Source organism: Phascolarctos cinereus, unplaced genomic scaffold (genome assembly GCF_003287225.1).
Source record: "Phascolarctos cinereus isolate Bilbo 61053 unplaced genomic scaffold, phaCin_HiC Scaffold_3;HRSCAF=262, whole genome shotgun sequence".
NCBI classification, from domain to species: Eukaryota; Metazoa; Chordata; class Mammalia; order Diprotodontia; family Phascolarctidae; genus Phascolarctos; species Phascolarctos cinereus.
In genome coordinates this window covers 245944239-245957078 of record NW_027555736.1, presented here as the reverse complement: position 1 = coordinate 245957078, position 12840 = coordinate 245944239, and the positions used below count along the sequence as shown (strand labels likewise).

General features: G+C 37.5%; 1 protein-coding gene across 1 annotated transcript in view; it reads right to left on the bottom strand.

Moving 5' to 3' along the window:
* The window catches only part of FUT8 (fucosyltransferase 8), a 443858-nt gene that overhangs the window by 248999 nt on the left and 182019 nt on the right, over window positions 1–12840 (bottom strand). The gene's annotated exons all lie outside the window — the stretch shown is intronic.

Below are 12840 nucleotides of genomic sequence, written 5' to 3'. Positions count from 1 at the left end.
GTGCTGACCTTAAATCAGGGGTTCTTAAATGGTTTTGTGCCTTGGAGCCCTTTGGCAGTTGGTGAAGAACCCATGAACCCCTTCTCAGAAGAATGTTTTTAAATAAATAAAATAAAATAGGGAGGAAGACAAAGGAAACCAATTATATTGAAATATAATCATCAAAATATTTTAAAAGTTCATGGACCCTTTGAAATATATTTATGGTCTACCTAAGTAGCCCAAATTAAGGAACCCTGATTTAACAGAAAGGCAATGACGGATGTATAATCAGAAAAATTAATGGATAACATTACTATCCATGTGCCAAGTAAAATGGAAAAGCTTTTTGGCATCTATAGCAAATTAGCCCTGAATACTAACTAGGTCTGTCCCAGCTAACAACACAATTAGCTCTAGGTCTAAAAAGAACATAAACACCATCACCCTTTTTTCTTCTTCCTATTATCATTCTCTGCTTGTTCACACATGAAAATAATAAGATTTTTATCTTGGTTAAGGCAATAATCAGAAAATGCCCTCTTCTACACGTTTTGTACTGCTATTTCCTCATTATCTTCAAAAGAAAAGCATCGTTAATCGTAAATGACTGCAATTCTTCAATCCCATCCTTTATCATTCTTTTACCCTCTTTCCCAGCTTAGTAGCCATTAAAGCATTTACCTCAGCAGGCCATAGGCAGGTTGCTACTTTCAGGAAGAACTCTTCCAAAGTATAGACTGGTGAGACAGGGGCCATAACAGACATTAAGAAGCTCACAAATACCACCTCCCAAAACAGAGGCTAAGGTTCTCAACTGAGCAGCCCAAGTATAAGAAGATCCTCCTAAAACAAGATGAGTTTTCCTCATTTAAAACAAAAATTTGTACCTCTGCCACTAGGCCTTTTAAAACAGACTGCATTTCCAATTTCACTTTTGATTTGGTTTAGATTTTCTTTTGATAACACAAAAATTTTCCCTTTACAGACAGTGAGTAAGGAAAAGGAACTTTTATTCCACAGTTACAGGGAAGAAGCCATCTGTCAAGACACATATCTTTTTCTGAAAATGGTGACCAAAAGGACAAGAAATTGAAGTTTTTGGTTTTTTTTCAACTGAGTGTATTGATACTTTATCACATTTATATTAAGCATAACAGAGGCCATAATAAACTACTAGGCAAAAAATTAAATTAAAAAGAAAGAAAGCCTAGGTGAAAAAGCTGTCATAATAAGCTTTAAAAATTAGTATACCAGCACATCTTTGGAAACCCAAATTCTGCATTATACTTAACCAAGAAATTAAGGTAGGGGTGTGATTTTTTCTTAGTATCCCAGCTGCAACCTGTCCCTCTTTCCTTAGCCAAGTAACAATAGCAACAATAACAATAGCTAGCATTTATATAGCCCTTTAAGGTTTTCATAATGCTTTACATAAATGATTTGATTATTATTACAACTTGTGAAGAAGGTGCTATTACTATACCCATTTTACAGATGAGGAAACTAAAGCTCAGAGAGATTAAGAAACTTGCCCAGGGGTCACATAGGTAGTTAAATATTCCAGGCAATACTTCAACTCAGGTCTTCTTGCTTCTGTCAGATATTTTATCCATCATGCCATTTAGCTATATTAAGTATTTTTAAGTACTTAAGTACTTTTTCCTTAGTACTATAAAGTACTATAAATCTTGAGTAGGTTTATACCCAGTTAAATAACAGGTTGAAGGAGGGCCAAATAAGCAACCAATCATTCCAGTAAAATTTTGGTATCTTTTCTCTGTCATTCTATTAAATAATCTTTAATTATGCCCAAGTGGTTTTAGTAACTTTACCTCATTTGTTCAATCCTTCAATCCACTCAATATTCTTCTTTTTTTTTTTTGTTGGTTTTTTTGTTTATTTTTAGTTTTCAACATTCACTTCCTAAGATTTTGAGTTCTAAATTTTCTTCCTTTTCCTCCCTTCCCCTCACCCCAAGATGGTCTGCAATCTGATATAGGATCTACATATACATTAATAAAACATATTTTCACATTAGTCATGTTGTAAAGAAGAATTAGAACCAATGAGAGGAACCAGGAGAAAGAAGAACCCCCCCCCCCAAAGAGAGAGAGAGAGAAGGCGCGGGAGAGAGAGTGCGCGCACAAAGAGTATGCTTCAATCTGCATTCAGACTCCACAATTCTTTTTCTGGATATGAATAGCATTTTCTATCATAAGTCTTTTGGAGTTGTCTTAGATCCTTGCATTGCTAAGAAGAGGTAAGTCTACCAAAGTTAGTCATCGTACAATGTTACTGTTACGATGTACAATATTCTCCTGGTTCTGCTCACTTCATGTAAGTCTTTCCAGGTTTTTCTGAAGTCTGTCTACTCATCAATTCTTATGGAACAAAAACATTCCATTATCAACATTCCTCTTCAACTGCCTTATCGCTTCCCTTGCTAAGTGAGGTCCCCTTTTGAATCTTCTTTTGAAGCCCTAGTTGACCTAATATGGACCTTTAAACTTTCCTAACCTTAAAGACAAAAATGAATCCTTTGAAATATATTCTAATAGATGAATGTGATTCAACAAGTCAACAATAAGAGGAACATTTAACATTCAAACCACTAACATTTGTGTGTTTTAGAAGAAGACTGGACATTCTGAAATTCCTGTCAGCAAGTACCTTCAACCCACTGTGTTACAAATACTGTGCTGTACCAATGAGCCCTTCAGAAAACCTAGTCTTCTTTCCTTTTGAAGATAGCAAGCGTACAAATCAACCTGGAGGGAGGGCCATAATTCCCTCCCAAAACAAAGGAAAGCTTAAAGGACTATGTAAATAAAGAACAATAAAAGTGCATGTAATAACATTTTACTTAGAATTACAATGATACACAGCAGTCATAAATCTGCAAAGCTGGAGGCAAAACATACAAGATGACACTCAGACAGAAACAGGATTTTACAGAGTCATAAAATTAGGCCTACAGAATTTAGTTTAAATTGACACCAGTGGATTTCAGAATGGAAACAAAAAAAAACAGCAAAAATACTGAGACTTGGTAAATTACCACATTGTACAGAATCACAGGTGCTTCATGCTCTGTTACATGAGTTAGAAATTACAGACACCAAGATATTTGCCAGTTCTATTCACTGGCATTATTTTCTATTTCTTAACCTCTAGTGTTGTAGCCTTTAAGGAAAAATATTTCCTGCCTAGACTTAATTTTTCTCTTCTAATGTCAGGATAAAATGAAATGACAAGACCAAATCAAATGGAGAAACATGGAATTGGGGAACATGTCATCTCTAAAGGATCTTAGCCTCATCTGGAAAATATCACACTTGGGGTACTAAAGATGGAATATTCCCCCTTCCTATCACTGAGTTAACCTAAATATAAAACAAATGATTTTGCCTTACATGGGACTCAATTTTCTGACTTAATATCATCTAGTTAATAAATAAACATTTACTAAGCACCTACTATGTGCTAGGAACTGTTTTAAGCTCTAGGGATACAAAAAGAGAAAAAATATAAGTCCCTTGCTCCCAAGCAGTTCATAATCCAATGGGAGAGAAAAGAAGCAAATATCTGTACAAACAACACACTTCAAAAAGTGTGATGATAAATGAGAAAATTACTTTAACAAAAGAAAGTCACTATCCATAAACAAATAAAAACCCCAAAACGGCTACAGGACCTTTATGTTCAAATAAGCTACACTAGTTCTATGTTTAATAATAATAATCCATTACCCACCTAGCATTTTAAAATTTGTAGATTTATACCTCCCACATACTGCAAGGATTTACATATATACATAAAAAAGAGCTTTGCTGACACAGAAGGAAAGCCAGGGAAGGATTCACTGCTTGTGTTTTTCCAACAGAGTTTGTACTGTAAGCTTAAGATTTCTGGAAGTTTCAAGACAATATGCATGGCAGGGCATGATGGTTATTGAAAGGACCAATGAAGAATGAATAAGTAAACATTTATTAAGCACCTACTATGTGCCAGGCAGTGTACTCAGCACTGAGGATACCCTCCCCCCCAAAAAAAGGCAAAAGAGTCCCTGTCCTCAAGGAGCTCACAATCTAATGGGGGAAAACAACAAACAGACAAATACATGCAAAGCAAGCTATTTATAAGATAACTAGGAAGGGAAAGCACTAGAATTACAGAGGGGTTGAAAAGACTTCCAACTTCCAACAGAAGGTGAGACTGTAATTGGGAGTTAAATGAAGCCAGAGAGGTCAGTAGGCAGAATGAAGGCAGGAGATTGTTTAGAGCAAGGAGGACTGCCACAGAAAATGCCCATAGCCTAGAGATGGAGTGTCTTGTTTGTGGAACAGCCAGGAGGCAAGTGTCTGAATCAAAGTGTACACAGCTGGAAAGGTAGGATGGGGCTAGCTTATGAAGGGATTCGAACACCAAAGAAAGCGTTTTGTATTTGCTCCTGGAAATGACAGGAAACCACCGGAGTTTGCTGAGTTGGGAGGTACGTTAGGAAAATCACAGAATGGAGGATGGATTGGAGTGGGGAGAGAGTGCAGGCAGCCAGGCCCATCACCAGCTATTGTAATATGCCAAGCATAAGGCGATGTGTGCTTGTACTTATGGTGGCAATGTCAGAGGACAGAAGGGGGTGTGTTCAAATGACGTTACTTAGGTAAAGTAATAGGGAAGGGGGTATGAAGAAAGGAGAGATTAGTTCAGTTTTAGACATGTGGAGTTTAAGGTATCTACCTCTCCTTCAGGTTCAGGCACTATAGGAAGGCATTCTACCTTTCTCTCACCATTCTGAACCCTCCTTGGACTGTTAGTTTGTATTTCATTGGAATGAAGTAAAAGAAAGTCACCCCTATTAAGCCAGACAGAAGTTAAGGCTGGATACACACTGTGGGAACGAGTAAAGTACCTCCTCTTGAGCAGGGTAAGAAAGATCAAAAGAATAAAATAACCTGCACACGCAGGTATATGGCCCAGATCTGCCAGACTCTAAAGAGAAAAGTAACATTTACTTGAGGACTAAAAAATTTGAATGAAAAAGAACACTTATTCAGTAAAAGAGGCAGTGTGGTTGAATGGAAAATAGAGGTGGACAGAGTCAGAGGACCTGTGTTTGATTCCCAGCATGCCATTACTATCTGTGTAAATTTAGCCAAGTTCCAAAACTCAGTTTCCTCAGCAGTAAAATAAATGGTTTGGACTGAATTATTTCTATGGTTCCTTCCTATAAATCTGTGTTCATGAAAACAGCCACCAGACCTACAACAGGAAGGTCCAAACCTCAATAAGCACTTTCCTAAAGCAGAGGGGAAAAGAACATCCGAACAGGAAGATCCTAACTTCTCCAGAAGGCAGTAAAAAAGCCTGAGCAGCAGTGGAGTACACGCTCCAGGGATTAATAGCTGAGAGGGGACTTCAAGGCATAACAATGGCTAGAAGGCAGATATCAATTTGATTGATAGTGGCAGAAGCAGAGTGTCTCCAGATGACGGCTGAGGAGGGAAAGAGCAGGGCTATCAAGACTAGGCAGCCTTCTCTCCAATCCCCCTGAAGTCAGAGTTTAAAGGGCTAGGAGCTTCCCACTAAGTTGTTCCAGCAGCCATACAGATGAACTTCCTTCCATTGTCTTCAGAGCATGAAGAATATTTTATTCCCTTTCCCTCATTGGCAGAGGAGGTCTGTAAGGATAACTGCATTCTCTAGTTTTTAAGACATTAAGAAAAACTGTGTTTCACAGGTTTACCTATGAGTTGTATTGTGTTAGTAAAGCACATTTGCGATTTCTGGAGGCCTAGTGTGTATGGGTAGACTCTGCACCAAATGGGAGCTGAATTCAACCCCTTCCAAGTAGAAATTGTGCTTTGTGTGTGGACCAGGGAGGCAAAGGATTAACACTGCATAGTAACCAGTTACATTTCCATTTGGGGCTAATTCAAATGGTTGGGGGGAGAGGGAGGAGGCAGTAAATAAGGATGGTGAAGTTTCTCTCTCTCTTTGGCTAGGCAATGGGGTTAAGTGACTTGCCCAGGGTCACAGGGCTAGTAAGCGTCAAGTGTCTGAGGCCACATTTGAACTCAGGTCCTCCTGACTCCAGGGCCATTGCTCTATCCTCTGCACCACCTAACTGTCCCCATGGTGTGTTCTGAGGTACTGAGAGCCCTACCTACAAGTACCTCAGTACAGACAAATCCATTACATTTCTGACTCAGATGATATAGCTGGATAAAGTTCAAGCTGTGTGTAACAAGGACTGCAGGGACCCACTGAATAATTCCTTACTCCTTTTTTTCAAGCTCTTTTTCATTTCTTCTTTCCTGTTCAAATTCTATTAACAGCACAGGTAAAATGAGCAAGTGTAAACTAGAGTCATAATGTCAAAACATATTTTACCACAAGTATTATGGATCTATTCTGATGAACTGTACATTTGGACACTATGGTTACCCAATTATTAGAGAATGGAAGAACTTGACCCTAATCAAGGGCTGTTAGTGTAGTTTAGGGAGATAATGAAGGGATGCTGGACTGTGGGACAGCTGAAAAATGCAGGGTAAGGTAAAGAGGAAATAAGATGCAGTCATTATACTATTCAAATAACAAGTGGAATTCCTGAACAATGGTTAATAAACCTACTACTACCAAAAAAGAGAATAAGTAAGATTATCATTCCCAAAGTGAAAGGTGGATGGACTGAAGAGGATACAAACTACTGCTGAGAAGGAAGACACCTACCAAGACACACAGTACCAACTGATTGAGCAGCCCAGTAACAACCCTTCCTTAGCAGCAACGGACAAGAAATAGTCAGTCTTAGCCAAGCAGTAATTGATGTAAGGGGCACCTAGGTGGCACAGTAGATAGAGCACTAGATCTGAAGTCAAGAAGACCTGAGTTCAAATCTGAACTCAGAGACTTACTAACTGTGTGATCCTGGGCAAGTCACTTAACCCTGTTTGCCTCAATTCCTCATCTGTAAAATGAGCTGGAGAAGGAAATGGCAAACCACTCCAGTATCTCTGACAAGAAAACCACAAAATGGGATCATGAAGAGCCAGACAAAACTGAAAATGACTGAACAACAAATATAGATCTGGGAATCGATCTTTTATATGCCTTATAACTTGATTTATGCTGATTTGCTCAGTCTGTGGGTAGAATCTACTCTGAGTGGGGGAATATACTTCTCTTGTCCACAAGGGACCACAGGAAGAATTCAAAATACACAGTACACTTATAAGAAAGGACATTTTATTTAACTCATACTTAAACCATACACATACAAAATTAAATCACTTAGAATTTATTTACCACTAGATATTTGTTGATATTTTCTTTATATGTATCCTGACATCTCTTCAAACATTTATTTATTTAGTTAGTTAGTTAGTTAGTTATTACAAAGTATCCTTTATCTGCAGAGTTTTGCTACAGAACACTACTAGGATCTCTCTGGTTTTATTATTAGGTGCTTAAAATCTCGTTCACTGTCCAAGGCCTAGGATATTTACAGGGATCTTCATGAATTCCTTTGGTTAAGATCTTTAGCTCTTATCTTGTATCACAGGAAGGTCACATTAACCTACATTTGGCTTTTTCAATGTAACTTGATTGGTGTGACTACATTCTAATATGATTTATGGGTGAATACACCAAAAAGTTTACATCCAAGTGGCTGCTGTTCCTTTCTTCTAGCTTAGGAGGCTATACATTTATCGTAATAGTGACAACACTGCTGAAAGCCCTTTTGGATCTTCAGGGCCTTCCTCATATTATTTTAAATGTACGGAAATATACAATGTTCATCCTTTAAGAATGGATTTGTCCCAGCAGTCAAAAGATACAAACAGGAAGTTTTCAGAAAAAAAATTGCAAGCAATCAACAACCAAAGTGGAAGGGACAGGAAGGGAGGAAGGAAGGAAGGAAGGAAGGAAGGAAGGAAGGAAGGAAGGAAGGAAGGAAGGAAGGAAGGAAGGGCCAATGAAACTTTTTTTTAAAATGCACAGAACTGAGCAAAAGGAAGTTCAGAAGGGAAACAAATAAGCTGGCCAGGTTCGCTAACACCTTGTTAAATTTAACACATACTTTAAAAGAACAATGTAACAGAAGTTCATCGTTTCACATAATACTTTTTTATGTTCTTTGTATATAGAAATGATCTTATTTGTTGGTATTTATTAATTTCATAATAAAGAAAATTTAAATAAAATGGACTGATTTATTGGGAAGCAACTGTTAAAATGCATCAATAAATTTTTTTTAAAAAAATATAGTTCATGACTTTTGAAATACATTTCTTCTCTTCACAATAAAAATCTCAACATGATGAGCAAGTAAAGCCAAGGTTCTAAAAGCTATCTCAGATGAGCACAAGCTGTAAGCCATTTCTACTACACTGAAAAGGCTGTGATTACAGACAAAACCATCTACCGCAGCTCGGTGTTGCTATGATCTGCCACACCAACCATAAGCCTTGACTAAGCCTTGACACACACCTAGATTAATGACTCCCCTGGGACAACACTACCTGGCTTGTAGATTCAAGAACAAAACATCCCCGGAACAATTTCTACTTATCCTAACCCATACCTACCTGAAGGTAAACAATGCCATTCCCAGAGTCACAAAGTCTGAAAATGTTGGATTCTATTCCTAGCGTCTTTGCCCTACCTCCTTTTTATCTTGATGAAACATACTCCTGTCTAATTCAATCATCCAGCATTATCTTCCTGTCTTCAATCATTTCTATTTATTAACTGATTTACTGATTCCACTTTCATAGAATCATGAGGATATGGACATAGAAGCAAACAACTTAGAGATTTTTTAGGCTAAAAAATATAGTACGATGGATAGAGTGCTGGACTTAAGAATTAAGAAGACCTGGGTTCAAATCCAGCCTTCGACACTCACTAGCCACGTGACCCCAGGCAAGTCACTTAAAGTTTCCAAATCTTGGTTTCTTCATCTGTGAACCAAGGCCAATAATACAGGAAATACCTTCCTCAGAGGATTACTGTGAAGCTTGAGCTACATAAATTTCAGTTACTATTCAACTCAACAAACATTGATTAAATATATACTACAGTTTAGTACACAGAGAAGTTAGGTGGCACAGTACATAGAGCACCAGGCCTGGAGTCAGTAAGACTCATCTTTAAGAGTTCAAATCTGGCCACAGACACTTATGAGCTATGTGACTCTGAGCAAGTCACCTAATCCTGTTTGCCTCAATTTCTTCATATGTAATATGAGCTGGAAAAGGAAATGGCAAACCACTCCAGTATCTTTGCCAAGAAAAGTCCCAAATGGTGTGACAAAGAACCGGAAATGACTGACAAATGACTGAACAACAAGAAGAAAGATTTGCTAGGCACTGTGCTAAGAAGTGAAGATGAAAAGGCCAAAATGAAACTGTCTCTACCCTCAAAGAGCTTACATTTTTATGCAAAGTATATACAATGGGAAAGAGAAGGGAAGCTCCTACTATGTGATAGGCACTGTGCTAAGGGCCTCATTTGATCCTCACAATGACCCTGTAGGATAGGTTACTATTCTCCTTTTACAGATGAGGAAACTGAGGCATATATATATATTAAGTGACTTGCTGAGGATCACATGGCTAGCAAATATCTGAGCTCCAATATGACCTCAGGACTTCCTGTCTCCGGGCTTAGCACTCTAGGCATGGAGCCAGTTTTTATAAATATAAAGTTTATATGTAGTGATAAAAAGTAATTTCAAAATGTAAATGTGAGGACCCCTGATTGGCTCTAGCCTTCACTAGGAGACTGTTATTCCCATCGTCTTCCCCCCCCCCCGCCCAAGAATATTAAGTCAGCACAAGTAGGCTGGAAGGCCCCAAGACAAGCAATCACACCCTAACTTAAGTCTCCTAATTTATTAGTGATTTCCCCTAAAGAAAATCCAGGGTCTTTTTAACCAAGAAAAAACAAGGCAAGGACCCAGCAGGAAGACATAAAAAGAGAAATTCCATTTAAAATAACTGCAAACAATATAAAATACTTGGGAATCTACCAGCCAAGACAAACTCAGGGATTATATGAACACAATTATAAAACACTTTTCACACAAATAAGGACGTCTAAACAGAGAACTATTCATTGTTCATGGGTAGGTCAAGCCAAAATAATAAAACTGACAATTCAACCAAGGTTAATTTACTTAATTAGTGCCATACCAATCAAACTACCAAAGAATTATTTTATACTGCCAGAAAAAATGGTAACAAAATTCCTCTGGAAGAACAAAAGATCAAGACTATCAAAGGAATCAATGAAAGAAAATGTTAAGGAAGGTAGACTAGCAGTACCAGATTCCAAACTACATTACAAAGTGATTAATTATCAAAACAATCTGTTATCGGCTAAGAAATAGAGTGGTGGAACAAAGAAATAAATTAGGTACATAATACACAGTTGTAAATAACTAGTGTTTGATAAACTTGAAGATCTAAGCTTTTGGAATAAGAACATGTGCAAAAATTTGCCGGGAAAATTAGAAAGCAGTTTGGCAAAAACTGGGAATAGACCAACACTTCACACCATATACCAAGATAAGGTCAAACTGCATAAATGATTCTGACATAAAGGGCGACATAAGTAAATCAACAGAGCATAGAAAAATGTACCTATCAGATCGATGCAAAGAGTTTATGACCAAACAGGAGATAAAAGGGATTGTGAGAAGTAAAAAAGATAATTTTGATTAAGGAAATAAAACTAATACAGCCTACATCAGAAACTAGGAAAAAATTTTGTAGCAAATTTCTCTGAAAAAGGCCTCATTTCTCAAATATATAAGGAACTGAGCCAAATTTATAAAAATAAGAGCCACTCCCCAGTGCAAAGGATATGAACAGACAGTTTTCAGAAGAAGAAAGCTATCAATAGTCACTTGAAGAAAATGCTCAAAATCACTCTTGATTAGAGAAATGCAAATTAAAACTACTCAGATATCACCTTCACACCTATTTGATCGGCTAATATGACAGAAAAGGAAAACTGAGAAATGTTAGAGGGAATGTGGGAAAACTGAGACACTAATGCACTAATGTGACTGATCAAACTAATTCTGGAGAACAATTTGGAACTACATGCAAACGGCTATGTAACTGCGCATACCCTTTGACCTAGCAACACCACTAGCTAGATTTGTATCCCAAAGAGTTCAAAGGAAAAGGGAAAAGACCTATTTATACAAAAAACATTTAAAGCAGCTCTTTTTTGTGGTGTCAAAGAATTGGAAATTGAGAGGATGCTCATCAAATGGGGAATGGCTGAACAAGTTGTGATATATGATTGTGTTGGAATACTATTGTGCTGTAAATGAACAAGAGGGTTTCGGAAAAAACCCTGGTAAGACGTATATAAACTCATGCAAAGTGAAGTGAGCAGAAACAGGGGAACATTTTACACGGTAACAGCAATACTGTGTAATGAACTACTGTGAATAACTTAGCTATTCCTGGAAATACAAAGATCCATCACAATTCCCAAGGACTTATGAAAAAAACTATCCATCTCCAGAGAGAACTGATGAAGTCTCAATAAAGACTGAAAGATACTTTTTTTAAAAAAAAGTCTTTATAGTTGTTGTTTTATTTTATTTATGTTTCCTACATGCAGAATCTGGCAAATATGGAAATATGTTTTGCATAATCAAAATCAAATTACCTGTCTCATCAAGGAGAGAGGGATTGACAGACGGAGAAAATTAGGAACTCAAAATTTTCAAAATGAGTTTTAAAAATTTACATGTCAGAAATATTTAGCAAAATAATTTAAAAAGAAAAGGCAGGTGGTCCTCAAGCCCAGGTCCAGGAATTCCTACCATCACATCCCTTTGACTTCTTGACCTATAAATACCGAAAAGAAATGTTGTGCTTCGCTTACAACTTGCTCCCCCTCTCCCTGAGATTTCACTGTTTCAGGAGACCATGTTATCAAACACTCTGGTTTCAGGAACTAATGATGCTCTTAAAAGTTATTAAGGAACTCCCCTCCCCCAAAGCTTTTGTTTATGTGGGTTATATCTATCAATATTTATCACATTAAAATTTAAAACATACTAGTATTATTATGAAAATAATAAAATTATGAAAAGGACCTTGCAGACCCCTCCCCAAAAGGTCTGAGGCCCCCGGAGGACTTCTCCTTCCACATTTTGAGAACTGCTGCCACATCTACTTCCCAACATTTATCTTAGGAAAAATAGAGAAAGGGGGCTGGGAAGATGACATTTGAGACCCAAGAGCAAGGACGTCTGGCCTTACCAATGGATACCAGAGCTGGAACCAGGGGGCTCAAACCAAACGCTGTACTCTTCAGGATCCCTTCCCCCCTCCCATCCCCAATACAAGCAGCAAAGGAAAGGCTATTTAACAATATAGAATATTTAACAACATGAAGAAAACCATAGAGGCATAAGGATTACAAGTACCAGATCCCTATTTTATGTTTTCCGACACATGTTATATTATATTAAAGAAGGAAGGAAGGTAGGAAAAGGGGGGAGGGAGCATTTCTTAGGTGCCTACTATATACCAGACTCTGCACTAAATGCTTTACAAACTTTTTTTTCATATTATCCTCTGTGAGTTAATTAGGCACAATTATGATCCCCATTTTTTAGTAGAGGAAACTGAGGCAAGCAATGGTTAAAGTGACTTGCCCAGGGTCACATAACTAATAAGGGGTTTGGGGGTGAGGGAGGGAGAACTAGAAAAAATTGTTTGTCGTACTGAAATGTGCCTAGAAAAGCAAGTAAAAACACCTGAATAAAATGAGGTTGCCAGTACTCTGTTTATACTACATTAAAAGTCTAATTAACTTTTA